We start from the raw sequence: 27846 nt of genomic DNA on the forward strand, positions 1-27846 counted from the left end.
TCCCTGTCCAATAACCCTAAACGTCTCTTTGACACGTTCCAGTCCCTACTCAACCCAAGAGAGCAGGCCCCAACCACGGATCTCCGTGCTGACGATCTGGCCAATTACTTCAAAGAAAAAATTGACCACATTCGACAGGAAATCATCTTTCAATCTCTTCATACCATGCACTGTCCTCCCTCCCCCACTGCATCTAGTTCACTCTCTGACTTTGAAGCAGTTACAGAAGAAGAAGTAAGCAGGCTCCTTGCATCTTCTCGCCCGACCACTTGCACCAGTGACCCCATTCCGTCACATCTCCTCCAGTCCCTTTCCCCGGCTGTCACCTCTCACCTAACAAAAATATTCAACCTTTCCCTCACTTCCGGTATTTTTCCATCCTCATTTAAGCATGCCATCATACATCCATTACTTAAAAAACCATCCCTCAACCAAAACTGTGCCGCTAATTATAGACCTGTCTCTAATCTTCCCTTCATCTCTAAACTCCTCGAACGCCTGGTCCACTCCCGTCTTACCCGCTATCTCTCAGATAACTCTCTTCTCGACCCTCATCAATCTGGCTTCCGCTCTTTACACTCTACTGAAACTGCCCTCACTAAAGTCTCTAATGACCTACTAACAGCTAAATCTAATGGTCACTACTCCATGCTAATTCTCTTGGATCTCTCTGCAGCATTCGATACTGTGGATCATCAGCTCCTCCTCACTATGCTCCGCTCCATCGGCCTCAAGGACACCGTTCTCTCCTGGTACTCCTCCTATCTCTCTGACCGATCCTTCACTGTATGTTTTTCTGGTTCCTCCTCCTCTCACCTTTCCCTTACTGTTGGGGTTCCTCAAGGATCAGTCCTAGGCCCCCTCCTCTTCTCGTTGTATACTGCCCCTATTGGACAAACAATCAGTAGATTTGGTTTCCAGTACCATCTCTATGCTGACGACACCCAATTATACACTTCTTCTCCTGATCTCACGCCTGCCTTATTAGAAAACACCAGTGATTGTCTTACCGCTGTCTCTAACATCATGTCCTCCCTCTATCTGAAACTAAACCTGTCAAAAACTGAACTCCTTGTGTTCTCTCCCTCTACTAACCTACCTTTGCCTGACATTGCCATCTCCGTGTGCGGTTCCACCATTACTCCAAAGCAACATGCCCGCTGCCTTGGGGTCATTCTTGATTCTGACCTTTCATTCACCCCCCCCCCACATCCGATCACTGGCTCGCTCTTCTTACCTGCATCTCAAAAACATTTCTAGAATTCGCCCTTTTCTTACTTTCGACTCTGCAAAAACTCTTACTGTTTCACTTATTCATTCTCGTCTGGACTATTGTAACTCTCTACTAATCGGCCTCCCTCTTACCAAACTTTCCCCGCTCCAATCTGTCTTGAATGCTGCTGCCAGGATCATATTCCTCACCAACCGTTACACCGATGCCTCTACCTTGTGCCAGTCATTACACTGGCTACCCATCCACTCCAGAATCCAGTACAAAACTACTATCCTCATCCACAAAGCACTCCATGGCTCTGCACCACCCTACATCTCCTCTCTGGTCTCAGTCTACCACCCTACCCGTGCCCTCCGCTCCGCTAATGACCTGAGGTTAGCATCCTCAATAATCAGAACCTCCCACTCCCGTCTCCAAGACTTTACACGTGCTGCGCCGATTCTTTGGAATGCACTACCTAGGTTAATACGATTAATCCCCAATCCCCACAGTTTTAAGCGTACCCTAAAAACTCATTTGTTCAGACTGGCCTACCGCCTCAATGCATTAACCTAACGATCCCTGTGTAGCCTATTTAAAAAAAAAAAAATCAGGTTCCTCGCATTATGTTCTCATTCACTTTATGCAGTTAATAGCCCTATGTGTCTGTACTGCTACATACTTAGGCAGTTAACTGGTTCATGCAGCTTTACATGAACACCCGAGCCTTACACTATGGCCGGTCCGAATAACTAAAGCAATTGTTACCATCCACCTCTCGTGTCTCCCTTTTCCTCATAGTTTGTAAGCTTGCGAGCAGGGCCCTCATTCCTCCTGGTATCTGTTTTGAACTGTATTTCTGTTATGCTGTAATGTCTATTGTCTGTACAAGTCCCCTCTATAATTTGTAAAGCGCTGCGGAATATGTTGGCGCTATATAAATAAAAATTATTATTATTATTATTTCATACTTTTTTATACCTCTAAAGCAGCCCAATTTTTACTCCTGGACCAATTTCAAAACATATTTTTCCTGTTTGTCTTTAGAAAATGGTTCTCCACTAACCTCGATGCCACTTGTTACTCTCCCTAGCACCATCCTGGCCAGCCTAGCCTCATTACTCATATTACCTCCTATTTACCCATGGAGGGGTAGTTTTGCACTGGCCCCTTTATATCACCTTGTCTCAAGTCTATGGTCTCTTTTTACTATGTCTTTTTATTATTTAAAGACCCTGATTCATCCAAACCGGTGTTTTTCACGTCATTCTTGATGAGGCAGTGTTGTGCAGTGAGGGACTCCTGATTCATTGAGAGCTGCATGATTCTTAATGACTCAGATATATCTTAAAAGTGGCGCGCTGCTCGCCATAAATCTTACTCCAGTCAGAGATAAGAGTGAGATTTGTATTGTTAAAAAAAATGCCTCCACAACTTGTCATGAATTAGATGAGCAGCTGTCGCCGAGCCCCATTGCACCCCTATCCTGCTCCAGCTCCACACATCTTATCATGAAAACACTAAAAGTCACAATCTAGTGTTGAGCAAAAAATTTTGCAATTTTTCAAAGTGTTTCACACCCGAATTCTGGCCTAAAACACTTTGATGAATCGGAGCCTATGTTTTTTTTTTTATACCAAAGTATTTCCCTAATGAAAAACAAAAAACAATGAAACCCTTAAATGGACAGTAGTGCTTCATCATGTAAGGACCACAACTGATAAATGATACATGAGTGATTCCTTTGCCTGCGGCAACACTAGAAGTAATACAGCATTTCGTCTTTTTTGGGGTGGGAGGCTTTTACAGTATGTGCTGTTATTTTACTATATGCATTTTTAATGAAAGTGACGTAGAATCGGAAAGAACCCTGCTCATAAACTCAATAGAAGATGAACATTTCCTATTTGGAAATGTCGAGCCCTGGTCTGCTCCATGCCAGCACGCCTGTTACTTATGTAACACACATTTCAGGCTTTGCAAAGTAACAAGAGTCCAATGCAGTAGTTAATTTAATTTAATTATAGAGGACTTGTTCCAAAGAAAATAATCCATGCCAGATGCCGGCTGGAATAAAAAGATATTGAAATCAAGTTCATCCCTTTATGTGGAAGTTAGGCTGCCCGTCATTGTGATATAGGCGCTGAAAGGCGGCATGGTATTCTCCAAACCCATCACCTAACGTACCGACGGGCGTGCATCATATGCTCATGTTGCCTAGTGCAAGATACATAGTAGCCGTGGGGTGAAACAATGTATGTCAAGCACATTCATATCCAACTAATCAATAGCTCGTTTCCCTCCAGGCAGATGTTACAGGCTGTCTGGATGCTCAACAATATGTAATGACCAGAGGTCCGAATAAGATCCAGTGAGTCACAAACCAAGACCAAGGCAGAAATCTCCAACGGTATTTACTCAAAGGCAAAATAATCAAGGTAATATGGAGAATATTAAGACAGATGCACCCCAAAGATACACTAGCTCAGCAGCAGCTGAAATCACTGTGCCACTCCAAGGTCTCCTGAGAACTGTATACTACAACAGACTAGTAAGAAATTTACCTAACAGGCAACTAAAAACAGGAACAAGTGTAAATTGAATGTAGTGTTATTAAGGGAGCCCCTGGAATGGCACATTGAGTATAACTTACACAACTCTAATATAAGATACACCTCTAAAGTAACAACTTAACACTCTGAGCAGAGATACCCGGGTATCTATAACTATGGTACCGTATCCTGAGATGGATTTCCTCTCAGGCAGGAATCCGCACAGGCTGCAGCCAGTTCATATTTTCAGCGCCAATAAGTTACAGCAAGCTCCTCTTGTCTTGTCGGCCGATGCCGAGCCCAAACGCCGGGGACTTAGTTAGTGGTCTCACGATGTAGTCTCTGCTTCTGTAGCTCCTAGGAATGCTTCCACGACAATCCGTCCGTCTCTGTATCAGCAGTCTGCCCAGACTTGGTTCTCCACTCAATGCACAGGGAATCCACAGACTTCCAAATACGTACTGGGTTCTTAGTAAAGTCTCAGTCTTTTGTTAAATAAAGGGTTAACTCCTCTCCAGGAAACGTTAGCCTCACAAGTCTCTCACAGAGTAAAACAAAAGGTTAGTTCTTCTCCAGGGGAACGTTAGCAACAAAAAGTCTCTCAAAAGCTTCTTTTCCTCCAAAAACACTTGCAGTAAATCCACACACAGTCTCTCTTTAAGATCTCACAGCAGCTTCTGCCTTTGCTTCCCGCCTTTTTCTCTCTCAGCTCTCACTTCCTAGTTTCACTTTACACCCGAGACACTAGACCCCACCCAGCAGCACACATTGTCTCTGGGAGTTTTGCACGGTCTGTTCTCTTCTGCAATAGGCAAAAACCACAGGGTCCTAGTGCCCTCTCAGTGGGACTACAGTTCACCCTCTTACATGCCACCCCACTAGAGGTTGGCGTCCTCGACATACCTTCCCACTCAAATTCATCTTGAGCATATCGCTGAGGCGGTATTCCTGCCGTAGATCGTGTAGTTCTCCTGAGTCCTACATCAACAGGTGCGACCTTAGAGGGAGCTAGAGTCTCTTCCATGGTCGTGTTAGTGGGCGTAAGTGGAGTTGTCTCCTCCTGCGGCTCGATGTCCTGTGATACAGCGTCAGGACCAAGCAGTTGACCTGATGCACTCTCCTCAACAACATCCTCCATATCCCCAACATTCTCATCACCCGAGGCCAGATCGGTCACAGGGGGCAAATAAGCAGGCGCAGGAGTAAGCACACCATCAAACTCAAGATCATTCAGAGCTTCCGCCCCTTGAAACATGGCCTCTGGCTCTAGGGGGGTAGGCGCCGAATCTTCAAACCAGCACCGCTGTAACATGTTACGATGCAAATTACGGGTTGGCCCCCCTGTCCCCACCGGTTCGACCTCGTACACTGGAATCTCAGGGTTCACCTGTTTTTTTATCAGATACGGTATCGCCTCCCATCGGTCACTCAGCTTTCCTGACCGTCGTTTTGTCCTCACCAACACTCTGTCTCCCGGAGAGAACAGCTCTGTTTGTACAGGTCGCGTGTCCTTATGGACCACCTGGCGAAGGCGGTCACCCACCACCTGATGCACCACCCTCAACCGCCGCCGATGCTCTCGTACCCACTCGGATGCAGTCCGAAGGGGGGCGGAGGAGGGATCTGGCATGCTCAAATCCTCAATGTCTCGGCCAGGTCTACCAAACATCAACATGTGTGGTGAGTAACCAGTAGTACTGTGCACCCTGTTATTGTAAGCCCACATCAATTCGGGGAGATACTCAGGCCAGCATGTCTGTTGCTGACTCTCTAAGGACCTCAACATTTGCAACAGGGTCCGATTAAAACGCTCACACGCCCCGTTACCCTGAGGGTGGTAAGGCGTTGTTCTCGACTGCTCGATACCATAGAGCTGGTGCAACTCTTTCATCAGCGTTCCCTGAAAGCAGGCCCCTTGATCTGAATGTATTCTCTGCGGACACCCGAACACTTGGAAGAAATGTCGGCACACTGCCTCAGCCGCCGACTTGGCCATCTGATCTCTTGTCGGCACCGCTACAGCATACTTGGTAAAGTGATCTGTCATCACCAGGCAGTAGGAGTACCCTGATGTAGAGTACCCTATCAACACGTAGTCAATCATGAGTAGTTCCAGTGGAGCTGAAGTCTTAATAGACTGTGTGGGAGCCCGCTGCTCAGGGCTTTTGTTGAGCCCACAAATTCGGCACTGCCGACACGCGTCGGCCACCATCCCTCCCAACTCAGGGCAGTAGAGGACTCGCTGCAACCACTGAAGTGTCTTTTCACTTCCAAAATGGGCCCCCTTCTCATGCGCCTCACGAGCGACCACCGGCCCCATCCCCACAGGAATTATCAGTTGGTACCGATGCTGCAGCTCCGATGGCAGGTACACCTTACGATACAAAAGACCTTGTTCCACACACAATTTATCCCATTGTCGAAGGAGTTTCATTCCTTCCATGGACAACTGAGCCTTGTCCTCTGCACTGGGCCAGGCCTTGTTTTGTACCCAACGGCGCACAAGTGCAACGTCCGGACACTCATCCTGGACTCTTGTCCAATCTGAGGGTGTTTTACCCAGGACACAGGGCATCCCGGTGGCCACCCCACTTGAGTGTACCACACTTTGGAAGATAGGTATTTGCCCCAAAGCTGGAGTTTCAGTATCCTCAAGTTGTTCATCAACATCTTCCCCGGATGACCCAAGGGGCACTCTTGAGAATGCATCTGCATTGCCGTTCTCTCGACCAGAGCGAAATTTAATGCGGTAATTGAACTTGGCCAGTCTGGCGACCCACCGCTGCTCCAACGCCCCCAGTTTTGCATTCTCTAAGTGAGCTAGCGGGTTGTTATCTGTCATGACTAGCACCTCAGCTCCTGTTAGATACTCGGCGAAGCGTTCTGTCATTGCCCACACCAGGGCCAGCAATTCCAGCCGGAATGAGCTGTAGTTAGCCGGATTTCGCTCGGAGTCTCTTAAAGATCTGCTGCCATAAGAAATCACTCGCTCTCGGCCGTCCTGCACCTGTGCTAGTACTGCCCCCAACCCATGAAGACTACCATCGGTATACAACAAAAAAGGGGTGTCAAACCGGGCGTAGGCCAGCAATGGGGCACTCGTTAGGGCGGTTTTCACTCCATCAAATGCCTTTTTCTGTAGGGGCCCCCATGGAATGGGGCGATTTCGAGGACCCAGCGCTGTCCCTCTCAAAAGTTCATTCAAGGGACTCACCACTTGTGAGAATTTAGGCACAAACCGCCGATAGTATCCTGCTAGGCCCAGGAAGGCCCGCACTTCTCGCAGGTCACAAGGAGGTGGCCACTCTTGTACCGCCTTAATCTTACTGGCTAAAGGTAGTACCCCGTCCGGGGTCACCAGATGCCCCAAATATTCAATCTGGTTTCGTAACAGCTGACATTTTTTTGGCTTTATTTTCAGGCCGTAGCTCTTGAGCCGCCGGAGAACTTGACGCAGCTTCTCCAGATGATCTTCAAATGAGGTTCCGAACACCACAATGTCGTCCAAATTTATCAGGACTGATTCAAAATTTAGATCGCCCAAGCAATGTTCCATCAGGCGTTGGAAGGTTCCCGGGGCGGTAGCGAGGCCAAAGGGCATCCGGTTGAACTCAAAGAGCCCCATTGGCAATACAAACGCCGTCTTGGCCCGATCTTTTTCAGCCATTGGGACCTGCCAGTACCCGCTTGCCAAATCCAACGTTGAGAAATACTTGGCCCGACCCAGGGCCGACAGGGATTCTTCAATACGGGGTAAAGGATATGCGTCCCGTACGGTGTGGGCATTCAATTTCCGATAGTCCACACAAAATCGGAGTGTCCCATCCTTCTTGCGGACCAAGACTACAGGGGCCGCCCAGGGACTCCGGCTCTCTCGGATCACTTGGTTGTCCAGCATACTGGCCACCATGCTCTTCACCTCTTGATAGAGCGCCGGAGGAATTTGGCGATATCTTTCTCTAATGGGTGGAGTATCCCCCGTTGGAATCTCATGCTCAATCGTCTGGGTACACCCGAAGTCCTCTCCATGTCGGGAAAAGGTCTCTTGATGTTCCCACAAAACTCTCTCCAACTGCTCCAACTGCACGGGGGTCAGCTTCTCCCGATCCACTCCCATCTGCTCCATGATCACATGAACATTCCATTCCTCCGTAGGAGGTTCAGTCCGGCCTACCTCGACCGCGAATGTCCAGGATGACTGTTGGTCTGGTCGCAATTCGAACCCTGCATTTTCCGGCACCTTCTCTGCCGGTACGAACAGTTCAGCCAGTATGGTCCCAGCGGGAATTGCAACAGCTTCATCTAAAACATTGATGCATCGGACCGGTACTCGTCCATTCTTCACAATCGCCAAAGAACGGGCCACATGTACCTTGGCAAATGAGGAACCCTCTCGGGCGGGCTCAAGTAGCACTTCAAGCCCATTCAATCTCTGTGCAGCTCCCACAGGCAGCATTAAGAGTTCCTCTTGTCTGGGTCCCAGCAGGATCGGGGCCCTCGAAGTCACTCGGACCCGGCCCACCCGGCCACCTGGGACCGCACTTTTCAGCAAGTCGCAACTCAGCACTAGACGGTGTAGAATTCTCTGTGTGGGTCGGTGTCTTGTCGCACGGGCCCAGTATCGGGGTCCTTCACTGGCATACATCTGGTGATTCAAATCTCGCAGCACGTTCATTCCGAGCGTCACTTCCATCCCTCTTCTAGGGGGGTGATCCACCAGTACTACCCCTTTCTGCCCCAGCTCTTGACCAAACATTTTTAGTTGCATCCACACGATCCTTTTTACTGACAATTGACCATTATTTGCGGCGGTCAGTCGTATCACTCGGCCATCCTCTGGAATCACTAGTCGACTGAAGTATCTCTCATATACTTCTAGAGGCATTATAGTACATTCGGATCCCGTGTCAACAAAGCACCTCATCTTCCGCCCTTCAAACTCTGCTTCTATCACTGGACTACATGCAAACAAATCTTGTTCATTCCGTCGAGGGCTTTGTGTGGGTGGGGCCGCTGCTGCTTGCCCTCTCATGGCAGCGGCCGGAAGTTTAAAGCCGGCGACGGGGTTTCTGGGGCTGTAAGCGCCCGGCAGTAACGCGAGATGTGTCCCTGGCGGCCACACTTCCAGCAGGTGATTGTTCCTCGTGGGCGAGGGCTTGACTCATTCTGATAGGACGACCTGGCCATTTGCGGGGTCACCGTTCCAGGGGGTGAGGCAGGAGGTTCCCGCGAGGGGGTAGAGGCGGGATCAACTGTCAGTTGAGACAATTTCAGCTTCAACTCCTTCACCTCAGCACGCAGAGCTTGTACCACGCTTACCAGCCCCTCTCCCCCCGACCCTGATGAACCACCTTCCTCCAGCTGGGCACTGTTCACTGACCCCTCGGGAACATAGGCCGATTTCTCTTCCCTTTCCACTGCAGCTCGGTAAATCTGCCAGAAAGATAACTCTGGTGCAACCCGGGCCATTTCCAACAGTTTGTCCCGGAGAAGTCTATTGGCTACACCGGTGATGAATTGGTCCCGGAGCAAGCGGTCTACCTCCCGGAATGCCCCCATGGCCCCCGGGTCTAGTCGCTGCATCTCATTCAACATCTCTTGCAAAATATTAGAGTACTGCATCAGGGACTCACACTCTCTCTGGGGACGATTAAAGAATAGGGACCGAAGCTGGGCCACGCGCGCTCGGCCCCCCAAACTCCCCTCTAACAGTTCCAAAATCTTTTCTAATGTATCCCTCTCTGATTCTGGGCGCACCATCACCATACGCCTAATATCACCCTCCAGTGCATTTAATGCCAGCTCAGCGCGTAACGCGGGGGTCAAATTACACATGCGCAGAATACTCCGGATTCTCTCAGCCCAATCTTGCAACGCCATATTGCGCCCATCGTATTTCGGCATGTGCTGAAGTAAAGCTCCTACAGGCACATACCCTCCCGAAGTCGCCGCGGCTGCCAGGGGAACCCCAACCCCCGAGGAGGATGCGGATACAGCGGGGTCATTTCCACCCTCGCCCTCGTCCATGACAAACACTGGATCCTGCCGACTACGCCAAAAATGTAATGACCAGAGGTCCGAATAAGATCCAGTGAGTCACAAACCAAGACCAAGGCAGAAATCTCCAACGGTATTTACTCAAAGGCAAAATAATCAAGGTAATATGGAGAATATTAAGACAGATGCACCCCAAAGATACACTAGCTCAGCAGCAGCTGAAATCACTGTGCCACTCCAAGGTCTCCTGAGAACTGTGTACTACAACAGACTAGTAAGAAATTTACCTAACAGGCAACTAAAAACAGGAACAAGTGTAAATTGAATGTAGTGTTATTAAGGGAGCCCCTGGAATGGCACATTGAGTATAACTTACACAACTCTAATATAAGATACACCTCTAAAGTAACAACTTAACACTCTGAGCAGAGATACCCGGGTATCTATAACTATGGTACCGTATCCTGAGATGGATTTCCTCTCAGGCAGGAATCCGCACAGGCTGCAGCCAGTTCATATTTTCAGCGCCAATAAGTTACAGCAAGCTCCTCTTGTCTTGTCGGCCGATGCCGAGCCCAAACGCCGGGGACTTAGTTAGTGGTCTCACGATGTAGTCTCTGCTTCTGTAGCTCCTAGGAATGCTTCCACGACAATCCGTCCGTCTCTGTATCAGCAGTCTGCCCAGACTTGGTTCTCCACTCAATGCACAGGGAATCCACAGACTTCCAAATACGTACTGGGTTCTTAGTAAAGTCTCAGTCTTTTGTTAAATAAAGGGTTAACTCCTCTCCAGGAAACGTTAGCCTCACAAGTCTCTCACAGAGTAAAACAAAAGGTTAGTTCTTCTCCAGGGGAACGTTAGCAACAAAAAGTCTCTCAAAAGCTTCTTTTCCTCCAAAAACACTTGCAGTAAATCCACACACAGTCTCTCTTTAAGATCTCACAGCAGCTTCTGCCTTTGCTTCCCGCCTTTTTCTCTCTCAGCTCTCACTTCCTAGTTTCACTTTACACCCGAGACACTAGACCCCACCCAGCAGCACACATTGTCTCTGGGAGTTTTGCACGGTCCGTCCTCTGCTGCAACAGGCAAAAACCACAGGGTCCTAGTGCCCTCTCAGTGGGACTACAGTTCACCCTCTTACAAATACACTGGTGGAAGATGCTGTCAAATTGGATAGGATCCTCAACTAATAGAAATCCAGTGCCTGCTGCAAAACTACAGGCTGGTTGTTGTTAGAGAAGGGTCTGCCTTTCTTCCATATACTATACAGCCCCACCATAGGTTTCGTGTGATATTGAGTGCCAGTCAAGTGTACAGAGCTCAGCTGTAATAATACCAGGTAGGGCCAAAAAAAAGAATGTTTGCTGGAAAACAAAAGAACAAACCTCTCCTTGGGCCTCATTTACACATCCATATTTGTGCGTCAGTACTTCATCAGTATTTGTATGCCAAAACCAGGAGTGCATCCAAAACACAGTTTTTTCATTTTTGTTTTTCTGTGTAAATTTCACTCCTGACTTTTTCATACAAATACTGATGCAAAATCCTGACATGTGAGTTATTCTAAGACACCCATTAGGGGGAAGCAGCCCAGATACTTAAGAATAGATCTGATAATGTTATAACTGTAGAAAAAAAGACATCCATAATGTATACGTTGGTATATTGCATCTAAGCAAAACTGTACAAAACTGAGGTTCTTAAAGGGGTTGTCCAGGACTTTAACACTGATCAATATCACATATCCAAGCCCTTTCCACTTCCGGTCGACTTCAACTCAAAAATATTTCACGAATCCGTTCATTCCTCAACCAAGAATCTGCAAAAACCCTAGTCCATGCCCTCATCCTCTCTCGCCTTGACTCCTGCAACCTCCTGCTCTGTGGTCTCCCCTCGAACACTCTCGCACCCCTCCAATCTATTCTAAACTCTGCTGCCCGACTAATCCACCTGTCCCCCCACTATTCCCCAGCTTCTCCCCTCTGTCAATCCCTTCACTGGCTCCCCATTACCCAGAGACTCCAGTACAAAACCCTAACCATGACATACAAAGCTATCCACAACCTGTCTCCTCCATACATCTGTGACCTCGTCTCCCGGTACCTACCTACACGCAACCTTCGATCCACACAAGATCTCCTTCTCTACTCCCCTCTTATCTCCTCTTCCCACAATCGCATACAAGATTTCTCTCGCGCATCACCCCTACTCTGGAACTCTCTACCACAACACATCAGACTCTCACCTACCATCGAAACCTTCAAAAAGAGCCTGAAGACGCACCTCTTCCGACAAGCCTACAATCTGCAGTAACCACCAATCGACCAAACCGCTGCATGACCAGCTCTACCCTTGCCTACTGCATTCTCACCCATCCCTTGTAGATTGTGAGCCTTCTTTGCGGGCAGGGTCCTCTCTCCTCCTGTACCAGTTATGACTTGTATTGTTTAAGATTATTGTACTTGTTTTTATTATGTATACCCCTCCTTACATGTAAAGCGCCATGGAATAAATGGCGCTATAACAATAAATAATAATAATGTCTGATCGATGGGGGTGCATCACCAGACACCCCCACCAATCAGCTGTTCCCAATTTTGGAGATGGCCGAAACTACTCAGTTGCAGAGCTGCACAGCACATCTCCGCCGATGGAATACTACACATCCACCCCTTATTGATTTGAATAGATGGCTTATATATAGCCCACGGGGGTGTGCTGAGCAGCTCCATAGTAGCTGAGCAGTTTCGGCCACTACCTGGGACAGCTAATCGGCGGGGCTGCTGGGTGTTGCACACCACCACTCCCTGATCAGACATTAGGATCCTAACGATATCAATGTTAAAGTCCCAAACAACCCATTTCACACTATCTGTGAAGCCCACTTAACCTCCTAGTGGGTCCTAAACCTTAAAGATGCTGCAATTGTGGGCAACTAGTGCAGAAGCAATACCACATGAGTAGAAGGAGTGATCCAGGTACTCCATAGCACCCATACTGCAAGGCAAAGCACGCACAGCTCCAGGTCACACCACCCACCCCACCATTTTTTGGATGTGCAGTCTGTTTTTTTTCTAGAGTTATAGATCAGATAAATGATGACTAGAGCGCAATAGTAAGGAAAAAGTGTCCCCCAGTCCTGTCTGTGTGACACATATTGTATGTCTGTTTTTCATCAAACATACAGTGCACGTACCCTGTGTTGTAAAATGCTTTGTAACCTTAAAGTCTATCTTCACATTACATTTTACAGAATTGCATATGCAATAATTGTGGGATAAAAGCTTATTATCTGAAATGTATAATGTTAATGCTGTTGTAGAGCAAGACAATGTTTTAAACAGTAGGAGTCAGATTCTTTAAGGCAGAATACTGTCATTTATTATGAAATATTCTTTCTCGTAAGTAAAGACACTTGTAAGAATCAGCGGTTGTGCAATATATAGTGTAAGTGCTGAGCATATATAGCGAGTATGTTCATTGCATCAGATTGTGAATAATGACCCCGCTATTATGAGACCTCACATCTAGAAACACAAAGCCGAGGTCTCCTGACAACAATAAGCCCATTCACTTGCTTTTATATTGGCCTCTTACTATGACACATGTTATATTAGGATAGATGTTTGCTAACTAAAGACATGGCCGATGTCCTTGCTGCTACATTGGGGGATGTCCGTTCCAAGCATTTGGGTTATTATTTCCTAACATGGCTATTGATGGACCGTTTTAGAATTCTTTTTCTTGGGGAAAAAAAGGGTTCCTGAAAATACCCCTCCTAAAGCTCTCAATTAAATGTTCCTGAAACTTTCATGTCTAGAAACTGATCGTCTGTCGCTAATTGGGGGTAGAGTCTCAGGAGGTTGCCCTGTAGGTTGATTGACTTGCCCTGCTTCTTAGCCTTCGGTGTCTATAGTCTTGTCATACCCCATCAGGTTCTTCGCGACCTTGTATATTCGAGCGGGGACTTTGTAGTTTACTGTTTTGTGTCCTTCCTACTGTAGCTACAGAAAATTAGAAAATGTGTTATATCTGAATTTTTTTTATGCTGTCATATATGGATTTTATAGAGGGCCGTAGAGAATATCCAGGGTGGCGGCTGATAGATGGTCGAGGTGCGACACCGAGCTTCAACACCAATCAGCTGTTTTCAGCTTCTTCTGTACCGGACAGATGCAAAAGTGAACAGCACAGCTCCTTACACTGTTTGGTGGCTGTTCCCAGCAGCTCAGCTCCTATTTAAGTGAATGGATGGTGATCTACGGTAGCTAAAAACCACAACTGTGGGGTTCCAGCTCCAAACACTCTGTACTTCCAGCAGCCAGGGGACTTGCAATCAGTTGGTCAGGAGGAGGGGTCTGAGGGGGTACCAGATGTTGACCACAGACTGATCTGATCCTGAGGCCATGTTCACATGAACATCCAAGGGAATCAGGCAGATTATACTAATCACTCTCTGATAAAACTCTGATCACAGTGTGATTATAGTGTGATCTGGTCCTCTCGAATGAGGAGAAAATGGAGCAAAAAAATTCTCCATCTTCTGCATCCTGTCAGTCCGTGGAAGTCACACTTGCACTTGGATGTCATCCGAGTACTGTACGATTTTTCCACGCACTGATTGACTTGTATGGCTGGCTGTGATGCGAATATCAGATCCATATCAGGCATGCAGCGATTTTTATTTATTTTTATATTTTTGCCTCTCGGGCTGGTGCTCTCTGAGGAAAAAGTCTGACATATACACGACCGCATAAAATAATATTGGTCTGAGTGTGATCTGACTTTTTTTGGATCGCACTTGGACTAAAAATACGGCCAAGTACATGAGCCCTAAGGATCAGTCAATCTTAGTCTTGGACAGTCCTTTTAATGAGAGATATATGGCTGTCACCAAATCAAGAGTTGAAAATGTCAGGGGCCCACCATTGTTGGTGTCTGTCCCTTGTAAGTATCAAGATATAAAAGTAGTGTTTCAGCCAGGTAGGCTGTGATAACACAACTTTCCTTCATCTAAGCTACAACGACATTGCAATGAGGTTTCACATTTGTGACATCACTATTACATATCAGTCAGGTATACAGCTGTGACATCACTATTACATATCAGTCAGGTATACAGCTGTGACATCACAATTACATATCAGTCAGGTATACAGCTGTGACATCACAATTACATATCCGTCAGGTATACAGCTGTGAAATCACGATTACATATCAGTCAAGTATACATTTGTGACATCACGATTACATATCCATCAGGTATACATCTGTGACATCATGATTACATATCCGTCAGATATACAGCTGTGACATCATGATTACATATCCATCAGGTATACATCTGTGACATCACAATTACATATCAGTCAGGTATACAGCTGTGACATCACAATTACATATCCGTCAGGTATACAGCTGTGAAATCACGATTACATATCAGTCAGGTATACATTTGTGACATCACGATTACATATCCATCAGGTATACATCTGTGACATCATGATTACATATCCATCAGCTATACATCTGTGACATCACAATTACATATCTGTCGGGTATACAGCTGTGACCTCACGATTACATATCCATCAGGTATACATCTGTGACATCATGATTACATATCCGTCAGATATACAGCTGTGACATCATGATTACATATCCATCAGGTATACATCTGTGACATCACAATTACATATCTGTCAGGTATACAGCTGTGACATCACAATTAGGCTTCATTCAGGGTTTGCTCATGTACAGAAAATAAATAGTAGAAGTATTATCAATGTCTTGGATCCAAGATTCATCAGTATTTGGTCAGTGTCAGGTTTTGCCATCAGTGTTTTATCTGTGATTTTCACATGAGGATAAATTACAAAGCTTTTCCTATCTAATATATAAAGGTGTGTGTGTGTGTATGTCCGGGATTGGCATCTGCACCGTCGCAGCTACAGCCACAAAATTTTGCACACTCACACGTCTGGACCCCAAGAGCGTCATAGGCTATGTTGTGAGGCGAAATTTTAACCCTGCGCATTCCAATTCACCAATTTTGCCCCTAACTACATAATACAGTTGCTAAGGTGGGGCCCCGACATGGGATACTCATCACACATGGAGATATGAACACACACACAAAATGCGCCACACACTACCACGTGCTTGAACACATATACCACCCTCAGCACACATTTCAACACACATACACCAACCTCGCCACATAAAAGTTGAAACACAAAAGTTGCCACTCAAAACTCACCACGTGCAAAATTCGCCACATGAAAAACTAGGCTCACGCAAAACTCGCCACACGTGCAAAACTCAAACTCACTGTGGGCAGCACGGTGGCGCAGTGGTTAGCACAGCACCCTTTCTCTCTGTGTTTGCGTGGGTTTCCTCCGGGTACTCCGGCTTCCTCCCACACTCCAAAGAGATACTGATAGGAATTCTAGATTGTGAGCCCCAATGGGGACAGTGATGATAATGTGTGCAAAACTGTAAAGCGCTGCGGAATATGTTAGCGCTACATAAAAATAAAGATTATTATTATTTATTAACGCAACTCATGGAAAACTCGCCACACGCAAAACTTGCACAGGCGGAAAAATTGCCACCTGCACAAAAGTTGCAACACATGCAAAAGTTGCCTCACACAAAACTTGCACATACTCAAAATGCTCCACATCTAAAACTCGCCACGCGCAAAACTTGCCATGCGCAAAACTTGCTGCACACAACTTGCTTGCTACACTAACCTGTCACATGCAACTCGACACACAAAAAGTTGCTACACGCATGTCGCCACACAAAACTCATCTCACAAAAGTCACTACATGCATGTCGCCACACGCAACTCAACAATCACAACTTGACACATGAAACTCGCCCTAAAACACACACAAGTCTGGTATTATCCTTCAAAAATAAAAATCTGATTAATAAGCAGACAAACTACAAGAGCAACAAATGTACCATATAGGAAATACGTCAGCTGTCAGTCACATGACCTGTCTATTATGTGTATGTGTGAGCTAAAATATATACTGCCAGGGGGGAGGGCTTCCTGTTGGCTGGGGATTTATCAGGCTGCCAATAGCAACCAATCACAGCTCAGCTTCTATTTTGCTACAGTTAATCTGAGCTCTGATTGGTTAATATAGGCAACAAAGGACATTCTCAGTATAATAAAGCTTGTGTGAGGTAATAGCAAGTCAGTTAGGGTGTGTTAGTGGAAAGGCTGATGTCAGTCACATTACCTCTATGTGAGAGGATATAGAAACTGCCAGTTACAGACAATTTTTACCACAATAATGCCTCATAAGAAAAGGAATTCCATGGCACAAATGTCAGCTAATGCGAAAAGAAAAGCTGCATTACGGGCCAATGAAAAATGTGAAGACTGAGAAACAAGGCTGACACAAATGAGAACAGCAGCTGCTTCCTCAAGAGCCAATGAACTTTCTGAGGAGAGGGAAGCGAGGCTTGCAGACAAGAGAACAAGAGCTGCTTCCTCAAGAGCCAATGAACTTTCTGAAGAGAGGGAAGCGAGGCTTGCAGACAAGAGAACAAGAACTGCTTCCTCAAGAGCCAATGAACTTTCTGAAGAGAGGGAAGCGAGGCTTGCAGATAAGAGAAGAGCTGCTTCCTCAAGGGCCAATGAGTCATCTCAGCAGAGAGAAGGCCGACTTGCCACTAAGAGAATTGCTATTTCTTCCACCAGGGCACAGGAAATGGTTGGAGATTTGAAACATGCTGCCTTTTGTTACCAGTCAGACATAAACTATCAGCATAATCCTAACGTTCAAATAAGGAAAAATGGATGTGGTCTGCATGTACTGCAGTGCCCTGAAATGGAAAGATGAACCGCCAGGTTTATGCTGTGCAAATGGCAAGATAAATCTTCCACCTCTCCTGTCACCACCAGATCCCCTAAAGTCTCCGATTACAGGTACCAGTACAATATCCAAAGCATTTCTTGGACAACATCAGGAAGTACAACTCCTGCTTCCAAATGACATCATTTGGTGCAACAAAAGAAATGTTTGCAAACAGGATTTATGCCGACATTTAAAGTTCAAGGACAGGTTTACCACTCAATTGGCTCAACCACTGGACAGATCACCTTCCCAAGCAACTTTTGTTGCATTGTGACTTCCATTGAGGAGTTGAAAGCAAATGTTTTTCCAAACATTTAACTCCACTTCAAAAATTCTGTCTGGCTGTGTGAAAGGGCTATTCTAGCTCCCAAAAATGACAGCGTCAACAAGATCAATCTTCAAATTCTAAATCTCCTTCCAGGTGTGTGCACAACCTACAAGTCAGTGGATACAGTAATAGACCGTGCTCAAGCATTATTTTATCCAACTGAGATCCTCAATTCCTTGGAGCCACAAGGACTTCCTCCTCACAACCTCTTTCTAAAACCTGGAGCACCTATTCTGCTATTGAGAAATTTGGATCCACCAAAGCTGTGTAATGGAACAAGACTCTTGATTAAGAACCTGTTTCCACATGTAATTGAGGCAACCATTTTGACAGGATGTGTCACAGGAGAAGATGTTTTCATTCCAACAATTCCTCTCATTCCATCTGATTTGCCTTTTGATTTGAAACGCCTCCAGTTTCCTGTTCGACTGGCATTTGCTATGTCCATCAACAAGGCTCAGGGACAGTCCTTGAAAGTAGTTGGAATCGATTTACAATCTCCATGCTTTTCACATGGTCAACTCTGTGGCCTGTGCAAGAGTTGGAACAGCCAAAAATCTGTTCGTCTTTGCACCTGAAGGAAAAACTAAGAATGTAATTTATCAAAAGGCTTTTGAATAAGTAGTAGAAGATTACTTCACATTACTTGGCCAATTTAGTTAAATCTGTGTGGAATATCTCTGGTGTTGAAATATATGTTGTGAAATGCTTCTATTAGCTTAGGTTTTGCCTTTTAATAATTACATTTCTATCTTTGTTTTGTGGTTTTTGTGTGCAGAATAAATTTTTGTTAGTGCAGTGCCCCAGAGATCTGGTCGTTGCAGTATGACACTCAGCCGCTAAGGAGAGTGATGGTACGTCTGATGGCACTGAAGGAATTCTACTGACCAGGTATCACCAGCACACATTACACTTCACACTCCGGCCACTAGGGGGAGAAAAAGGCTTTATTTATTGGGCCACTCCTCACACTGGTAAAACTAGGGGTTGGATAGGAAGTTAGTCAGAAGCTGACTGGGTTGGATTCAGGCAACATCCCGTGGCAGGGGGTGTTGTAGGGAGAAGACACAGGGGGGTCCCTGTCAGGCGTGGGAACCTGGCAGGTGCCTAGCGAACAGAGCAGAACGTAACGGAACCGCGCCTGCACACCCCGTGGCGGTATCCTAAGAGAGAGACACGAAGGGAAGGATATTGTGGAACAGTGAGAAACGAGATCAAGCACAAAGGAGAACCAGTAGGAGTCGTGCCGTGAGACCGAGGCAACATCCTACTGAGGCGCGTAGCCGGTTGCCGGAACACCGCGGGAGTAACTGACTCTAGGCCTTACTTCGAACTCCGCAGGACAGTTAATTATAGGTTGGCTGTCTACCTTTAATTTAAAAGACATAGGGGGCAATGCGTGGAGAGGGGCGTCTCTAGGGTCCCGGAAGAGCTCCGAGCCTTCCCGTCATACGGGTGCGTCCTAGCCATAACATACTGGGGGACGAGAAACTAGTAACATCTGGAACAAGCGAGAGAAAATTAGAAAGAACAAACGAACGAGAACAGCAGTTGTGAGGACTATTCCGAATGCTCAGCAGGGTAGCACTACAACACACAGGCGCTAGTGGTAGGCACTGATTTCCACCTGCAAAGAGAACTCTGGAAGTGCCCATCGGACCGGCCGGTCTCAGATAGCCCTGTTAAACGTGCTCTGGATTGAGGATCCTGAAGTCTTCAGTAAAGAGGTAAAGAGACTGCAACCTTGTGTCCTCGTTATTGACTGCACTAAAACACCATCACCATCCACCTTACTGGGAAGCCCTGGGGACATACTTCACCTGTGGGAAGGTATACCATCTAGCTGCCATTCCATCACGCCAGTGGACCCCACAGCAGCGTCTGTCACCCTGACTGAATACCACAGGTGGCGTCACGAAATCTTGACAGACTCCTATCACCTTTTATTGGACTCCCCTTAGCAGGGTCACGGACCGGGTCTAGCCACCGTGACAGCCTCAGAACCGAACCAGAGAGGCCCGGTACCGAGAACTCGTGGCCCTGTGTCTGGGGGCGCTCCATTAACTCATTCAATTTTGCTAACAGCAGTTATTAACCCGGGTGAAGCCGGGTAGTACAGCTAGTATATTATAATGTTAATCATAGACAGCACACGGACTGTACACTGATGACCCGTAAGGTTATATTGGTACTTTTCATCCATGATGCTGGTAAAAAATGGACTTGTCTCCATGATTTTTGCTCAGAAACATGGTCTGCAAAAAAAATAAGAACATGTGAACATCCCCATAGACTATAATGGGTACGTGTTCTATCTGTGAAAATCACAGCTAGAACCCATACGTGAAATATGGATGTCTGAATGAGATGTTACATGTCACTGAGGCAGCCATCTCTCGCCTCACTATCACATATCACTTACATACACAGCTTTGACCATACGATTACAGATCACTCAAGCACATAGGTGCGTTTCAGGCTGTAAATTTAGGTAAACCTTTGTGACATCACAATTAGTTTTCACTGCTGCTGTCCTAAATGTAGATAAAGTGAACCAAATCATATGATTTAAAGATATTAGACTTTATCATTTTGTTCTTGAGAAGAAAATGATCCAATATCTCATGTCACTGAGTGGAAAAAGTATGTGTGAACCTTTTAAAATTAGCAGATAATTTGAAAGTGGAAATTAAAGTCTGGCGTTTAAATCAATGGGACGGCAATCAGGGATGAGTAGGCGAGCTGTTTTATTTCAAGAATTTGGATCGATCAAATCTGATCTTCATAGCACATGTTTAGTGGAAGGGTAATTCCCAACAGACCTGCAAAAATACAGTAAGGCTGAACTTGGCCGCGGCACAAGCTTGATAAAAAATACCTTTATAAGGAGTTACCAATACAAATATTTTTGCTCCCAGATTAACACTTGGTCTCATAAGGTCTTTTTCTCCACAGTGTAATCTCTCTTGACATAAAAAGTCCGGTTACTTTGTTTTCAAAGTTGATTAGATGGAAGCTCCAAGTCCGCAGCGATTTCGACTTCAGCTGAGTTTGTGGATCATTATATGCTTGTAATGACATTACTGCCTACTTATGTGATGATGGCCCATGCAGTGCCAGGCAGAAGCCATAAAACCAGGCAGTAATGTATATCAATGTATTCTTCAGTATCTCTGGCATACTGAGCAGTCTGGTTTGTGAGCCGCGATGCTGTAAGGGAAGGACAGGCTGTAATTCCATCGTGGACGCTATCTGATTATATTCTCGATGGCCGGCTTTATTTAGAGTCATGATAGGTAAATCTACTTAACTGGCACCACATTACTTAAAGGAGATTTCTAGCTTATTTCTGACTCGAGGTATTTGTCTTGCATGTTCTTCCCTGCTGCTGTATCTCAATGTATTTTTTTTGTTTATACGTTGAGATAATCTGATTTGATAAATGCACATTTGCTAAAGACAGAAAAAAATAACGTTATATGTTTGGTGATAATTTATGATAGCCTGCAAAAACAAGCACAGTGTCACCGCAGGATGGAAAACTCTTCAGTGATTATCTCGCAGCAACATTTATAAGCTATATAGAATAAATAATCCTTTCTAAAAACTATTATGTTACATATAATACATTTGTTGTAGTACAAATATTAATTTTGCACAATCCCTGTAGTTTTACCTTACTGATTCCCCACAAGATAAAACTGCTTTTTGGCACACATACCAATCTCTAGTAGCTATCCTAATTCTTATGCTTTCTAACTTGCCATCCACTATTTTTTTAATTGGTGACCCTATGTATCAACATTCTGCCAGCATTATAGGTACTGGAACTTCATTCACTGCTCTCTCAACTATCTATTATGCCTTTCATTGTCCAATAATTTGTCTGTTCTGAGCTTAATTACCATCTCTAGATTTTCCCTGTGTGCAGTTTGACTGGAGAAAAGGATCAGAGACAAAAAAAACTGCCCTTGCTTCTTGTTATCCTGTGTTCCAGTGTCAGTGATTGGCTGGAGCAATCACATGCTCTTCATCAGCATGTCATTGGTGCACCCGATAGGACTATGGGTACTCTGTACCGGGCCGGTTCGGTTCTTAAAGAGGTGGTCACAGTGGCACAGTGATCTGGTCCGTGGCCCTGGGCGTCCAGTAAAAGGGGCTTAATAAAGATGGGAATAAAATCTAATGTAGTAGTGTTCGTGACACCACCTGAGGTATTCGGCCAAGGGTGGCCGACGCTGCTTAAGGGGGTCCTCTGGGGCTGATGGTTTTGCAGCTTACATGGTATAACTCCCCACAGGTAGATCTTGGTTCCCAGGGCTCCCGGTGTAGCTGGTAAGAGGGATGGTTGACAGTGGGGTGCAGGAAATAATTGCAGGACACAGGGATAAGTTTCCTTCACCTTTCACTGGTAACACTCAGGCACAGTCCAGGGTACAGGTAACATGTGATAGTGGGGTCCGGGGAGCCTGGAAACAGCTTGGGATCCACTTAGCCAGGTGGGTTCGGAGGCCTTCCCTCTGCGCTGTATATCTGACCCTTGCTGCCTGAAGCTCTGTACAAGTCCTCTGTGTCTGTATTCTCGACCTGTATGGCTGACAGCTTGAACCTTTCATGGGCACTGTCCTTTCTCCAGCAGACTCAGGCTCCTCACTTGCTGTGGTACCTGCAGGTGTTGGATGGGACAGGAGACTTGCAATCTCCTGCCCTCCGGGTTCAGTGGCTGGGTCTGCAACTCCCACAACACCACGGACCCCGGTGTCCGGTCTCTTGGCGTATTCCTCTGGGGTGAGCCCACTCGCAGCTCCAGACCCCATGCTCCTCTCCTTTTGCCTCCTCTCCCCTCAGTGTCCGTAGCAGACTCTCACTAACTCCTCCAGCCAGAATATATAGGGAAGCTACCCTGAAGCCGGGTTTTACTATAAGTAAAGTACAAAAAGTAATCCGGCACTCCAAATGTGCAATAAAATAGGTGTAGCTTTATTAGGACTGCCATCCAAATAATTGCAACGTTTTGGTCTAACAATATGACCTTCCTTGGATTGATTGCTGAAAAATAGGTAAAATAGATAAAGTAGGCAGAGAGTCAGAATGCAGGGTCTCTATATATTCACTATATTGTGCTGCATTGTCTCACTGCCTGCTTTATCTATTTTTCCTATTGTTCAGCCATCAGTCTGAGGAAGGCCTTATTGTTAGACTGAAACGTCACATTTATTTGGATGGCTGTCCTAATAAAGCTACAGCTTTTTCATTGCATGTTTGGAGTGCCGGATTTCTTTGTCTTCTCGTTGACTAGTCCTTCTCCCTGCTAAAAGGCACAGACAGTAGTATACACTCAAGGTCCATGTTCTGTGACCTAAACCGCTTGATTGCCAGACTGATACATTGTAGCAAACTATCAGAGAGACTTGTTCAGTTGCTTCTGTTGTATTTAGCTCATGTGACATAAGAGATTTATTGTACGTTTTTAAAATCTCATGTATATGCCTGAACAGTTATTACAGGGAAGCTGTCATTAAATTCATGCAGCCAGAAACCCCAGGCAGGATGTATCAGACCCTGACATTGCGGCATTTCAGAAGAAACTTACTTTGAGGACCCGTCTGAAGACTATAGGGAGAAATCTGAATTGTCCAACGTGGTCGCTGGCCAGCTTCTCCCCCACCACGCTCCAGTTGATTAACATGTCCCTGTCTACACACATGGGAGAGACCTGTCAATCAACTGGATTGGGGCGGGGAGAAACCATCAAGGGGCAGTGCCAGACTAGTCAGGTCGCTTCCTTTAGTCCCAAGTCAGCTTTTTCCAAGTATATTTACTCTGCAATGCTGCAGTGTTTCAGGATAAAACATACAGTATCTGGATGCAGATGGGCAGCGAGGCTTTGATTGATGCTGTCCGTGGTTTCTAAAGCAGAAATGTAATGACAGATTTCCAGTCTTTTTCTAATATCAAGTCTGTAAACATTCCCTTTAATTGGCTGTTCGCTCCATATCAACTTAAGCCCTAGGCTAGTCAAATGACAGCCAACGTTTCATGTTGGACAGAAAAGGGAACATGGTTTAGGACTTGTACATTTGTAATCCCAAGAACTACGTATTTGTGAGCGGGGGCTTTGAATTATTACAGTTAATTACATTTGGCTTAGACTACAGTTATTCAATTATCCAAAAAATATCCAGTATTCTCATAACCCAATTTTTGTACAGCCCAGTGGACACGCTGTCTTTGCACTCTATTGTGTTATTTGTAGGATCTATTTAATAACCACCACATGTAATGAGGCAGCCCACGGAGGACAGGCCGATCAATACTGCAGCTCCAGCAATGGGAGATGAGACATTAATTGCCTGCATATTAAATAGCGGTTTGGACAAATGATCACTATTAATCTTTGATGGTTTATCACATGGAAGGGATTAGATTTGCAAAGAATTTCACTGTAATTTTAGCTTTATGCTGCCCAATAGTTGATTTTAAAATATGTAGAAATACATAACATATCAATATGATAAATGGAGAATATATAATGTTCCTATCTACTGGACATGTAGTTGGGATGTTCCCTTGTCCTGAAAAAAAAAAAAAGTCAAATAAGCAAAAAAAAAAAAAAAAAGTGAAAAATTTAAAGTAATCAGTCGTGTGAAAATTGGTATTTAGCAATGGTGGAAATACGGCAGAGTTAGCCCTTGTAGATGCTTTGTAATATATGTATCATTGATTCAGACATATTGGGGTAGATAAGCAAATATATATTCATTGAAGCATTCTGCACTGCTATACATAAATTATCATCACTCACATCGGTCCCTTTCTCCTATGAGAACAGTGAAATTTCAAGTATTTCATCTAGAAATCCAGTTAACCTGTCAGTATAATTCTAGAGTTTGTAAAAATACTGGAAAACCCAAAGGGAATATACAGAAACATGAATCCATGAGCCCAATACTGACCTGTTGTATTCTTACAAATGTGGACATATTTTTTGAGGAATTCTGATAAAATCTCATGTGATCAAACTTCTTGGAAAGCACCAAGAGTTCAAGACCTAAGGACCCTCTTAGGGCATCTAGTGGGTCATTCACCTTCAGGCACATACATATGGGCCAAGGAATAAGCATTTGTAGGATTGCTCTTTCCCAACTATTGGCCTATCTTAACAGGCCAGCAAACCACCCAACAGATAAGATTTCAGTGGGTGTGATGATTTTTAAGCTTCCTTTAAAAATCATCATTATCGGCAGCGCAACATCCTGTGTAACGAGGAAATGTGCTGCCGATAACATGATATTCTATGCGCACAGAACAATTGTATCATTTTATGCCATAGACTTCTGGTCAGCCCTTCTAAACATGTCATTGAACGTCCACTGATCAGCTTGTGAGTAGATGATGGTCTTGGTTACCGTCTATATGGGCATGTAGGTCACAGAAAGATTAATAAAATGATACTTTATCTGCGATTTATTGTTTGATTCCAGAGACATCTAGATTTATCTTAATAGGTAAATGAGCTAATCTGCATGAGAATCTGCCTCCGCAGACTATTTTAAATGAAAGGGGGCTTTACCAGTGTGAGACATGTAATGACTGACAGTCTGCTCTCCTGATCTCACCACATACAGGTGCTTCTCACAAAATTAGAATATCATCAAGAAGTTAATTTTTTTCTGTTCTTCAATACAAATAGTGAAACCCATATAATAGAGTCATTACAAAACAGAGTGATCTATTTCAAGTGTTTATTTCTGTTAATGTTGATGATCATGACTTACAGCCTATGAAAACCCAAAGTAATTATCTCTGTAAATTAGAGAGGGACACAATCCAAGCTGCTGGAGGTCTAGTGTGAAGTTTCCACAATCAGTGATGGTTTGGGGAGCCATGTCATCTGTTGGTGTAGGTCCACTGTGTTTTATCAACACCAAAGTCAGCGAAATCATCTACTAGGAAATTTTAGAGCACTTCATTCCTCCCTCTGCTTACAAGCTTTTTGTAGAAGGAAACTTCATTCTCCAGCAGGTCTTGGCACCTGTCTACACTGCCAAAAGTACCAATACCTGGTTTACAAACAACAGTATCACTGTGCTTGATTGGCAGCAAACTCACCTGGCTTTAGCCCCATAGAGAATCTATGGGGTTTTGTCAAGAGAAAGATGAGACACCAGACCCAACAATGCAGACGAGCTGAAGGCTGCTCTCAAAGCAACCTGGGCTTCCATAGCACCTCAGCAGCGCCACAGGCTGATCGCCTCCATGCCACACCGCATTGATGCAGTAATTGATGCAAAAGGAGCCCGACCAAGTATTGAGTGCATTTACTGAACATACATTTCAGTAGGCCAACATTTCGGATTTTAAAATCATTTTTCACGCTGATGTTATAAAGTATTATAAGTTACTGAGATAATGACTTTTGGGTTTTCATTGGCTGTAAGCCATAATCATCAACATTAACAGAAATGAACACTTGAAATAGATCACTCTTTTTGTAATGACTCTACATAATATATGAGTTTCACTTTTTGAATTGAAGAACTGAAATTAATTAACTGTTTGATATTCTAATTTTGTGAGAAGCGCCAGTAGCTGTGTGTGATTATAGAGAACAAAGTATGGGAGAGCTGAGCTTTGTCTCATTACAAGCACATGTACTGTTGTTGCTCTCTTCTCATAGTGTTGTCAGCTCTGCTGCAGAGCTGTGCCTGATTACAACTAACACCTGAAATTCCATTTCACAGGAAGCCACTGTGGGGGAGGGGAGGACAGCTGAGCTGATAACACTGTATGAGGAGGTAACAGCTGTAGATGTGTTTGTAATGAGACAAAGCTCAGCTCTCCTGAACTATGTTAGATATAATCTCATACACATATGAAGTGAGATCAGGAGAGCAGACAGTCAGTCATTACATGTCTCACACTGGTAACACCTCCTTTCATTCAAAATCATCTGGGGAGGCAGAGTCTCAGTGAGATCTACGTCCGGCCCATAGATCTTAACAGCTTATTTATATATTAAGAAAAACTTTCATTTCTCTGGAATAAGACATTGGATCACCGATATCTAGGTATAATTTTATTCATCTTTCTATGATGTACGAACCCATATAGACGGCTTAGGAGAGTTGATGGTACACACAATTTCCCTTTAATTGGTTTATTTACTTGGTATAGATTAACTTCATGGGCATTATTCCATAGAGGTATGTCATGATCATACATCTTTTGGTTTTCACAACTTTCTACTTTCTCTATGGAAAGATAATTGCACACAAATGTAATCTTGCCAATAACATTAGACTCGGGACCTATTAGAAAACGCCTCTAAATAAACTGAAGGGCTGTATTAGTTTTGCTGGAATTCTAAAAGACACGTATCTGCTTTATTTCAAAAAGTGCAGCATCTCATTTATACCCATAATTGGCCTGGGATTACTCAATTTACATTTTCTGACATTTGAAATTTACAGTGCAATGGAAACTGGGCTATTATTTTCTGTAAATCCTACCATGACCTCTGTGAGATACACGTGCTATAAGGAAAAAAGAATTCTGACATGTATGAACTCACTCACTTGAAATGGAATTGAGGCTTTTTGTCTTGTCACAAGGATCTTGATCTGACCACAGATCCTATTGATCTTCATGGAAATTCTACATTTAGATAGTAGGGTTTCATGAAACTTATAGTACTGCCCTCTATCCAAACCATTAAAGCGGTTGCACACAGATGAATGATAAAAGATGGATTGCCTATATTGTGTATTTCAATAATCCCTTGTTAAAATCTTCTTTTTTTCCTGCATCCTACTGTGGATAGAATACAAAGAGACCTTGAGTTATTACTGATGCAGGGCTAGCCTATATACTACGTG

General features: G+C 44.8%; 1 protein-coding gene across 1 annotated transcript in view; it reads left to right on the forward strand.

The window, feature by feature from the left end:
- LOC138670155 (adenosine receptor A2b-like) overlaps positions 1-27846 on the forward strand; it is a 96814-nt gene that overhangs the window by 15867 nt on the left and 53101 nt on the right. The window lies entirely within an intron of this gene.

The sequence above is a fragment of the Ranitomeya imitator genome, chromosome 3 (assembly GCF_032444005.1).
Source record: "Ranitomeya imitator isolate aRanImi1 chromosome 3, aRanImi1.pri, whole genome shotgun sequence".
Taxonomy (NCBI): domain Eukaryota; kingdom Metazoa; phylum Chordata; class Amphibia; order Anura; family Dendrobatidae; genus Ranitomeya; species Ranitomeya imitator.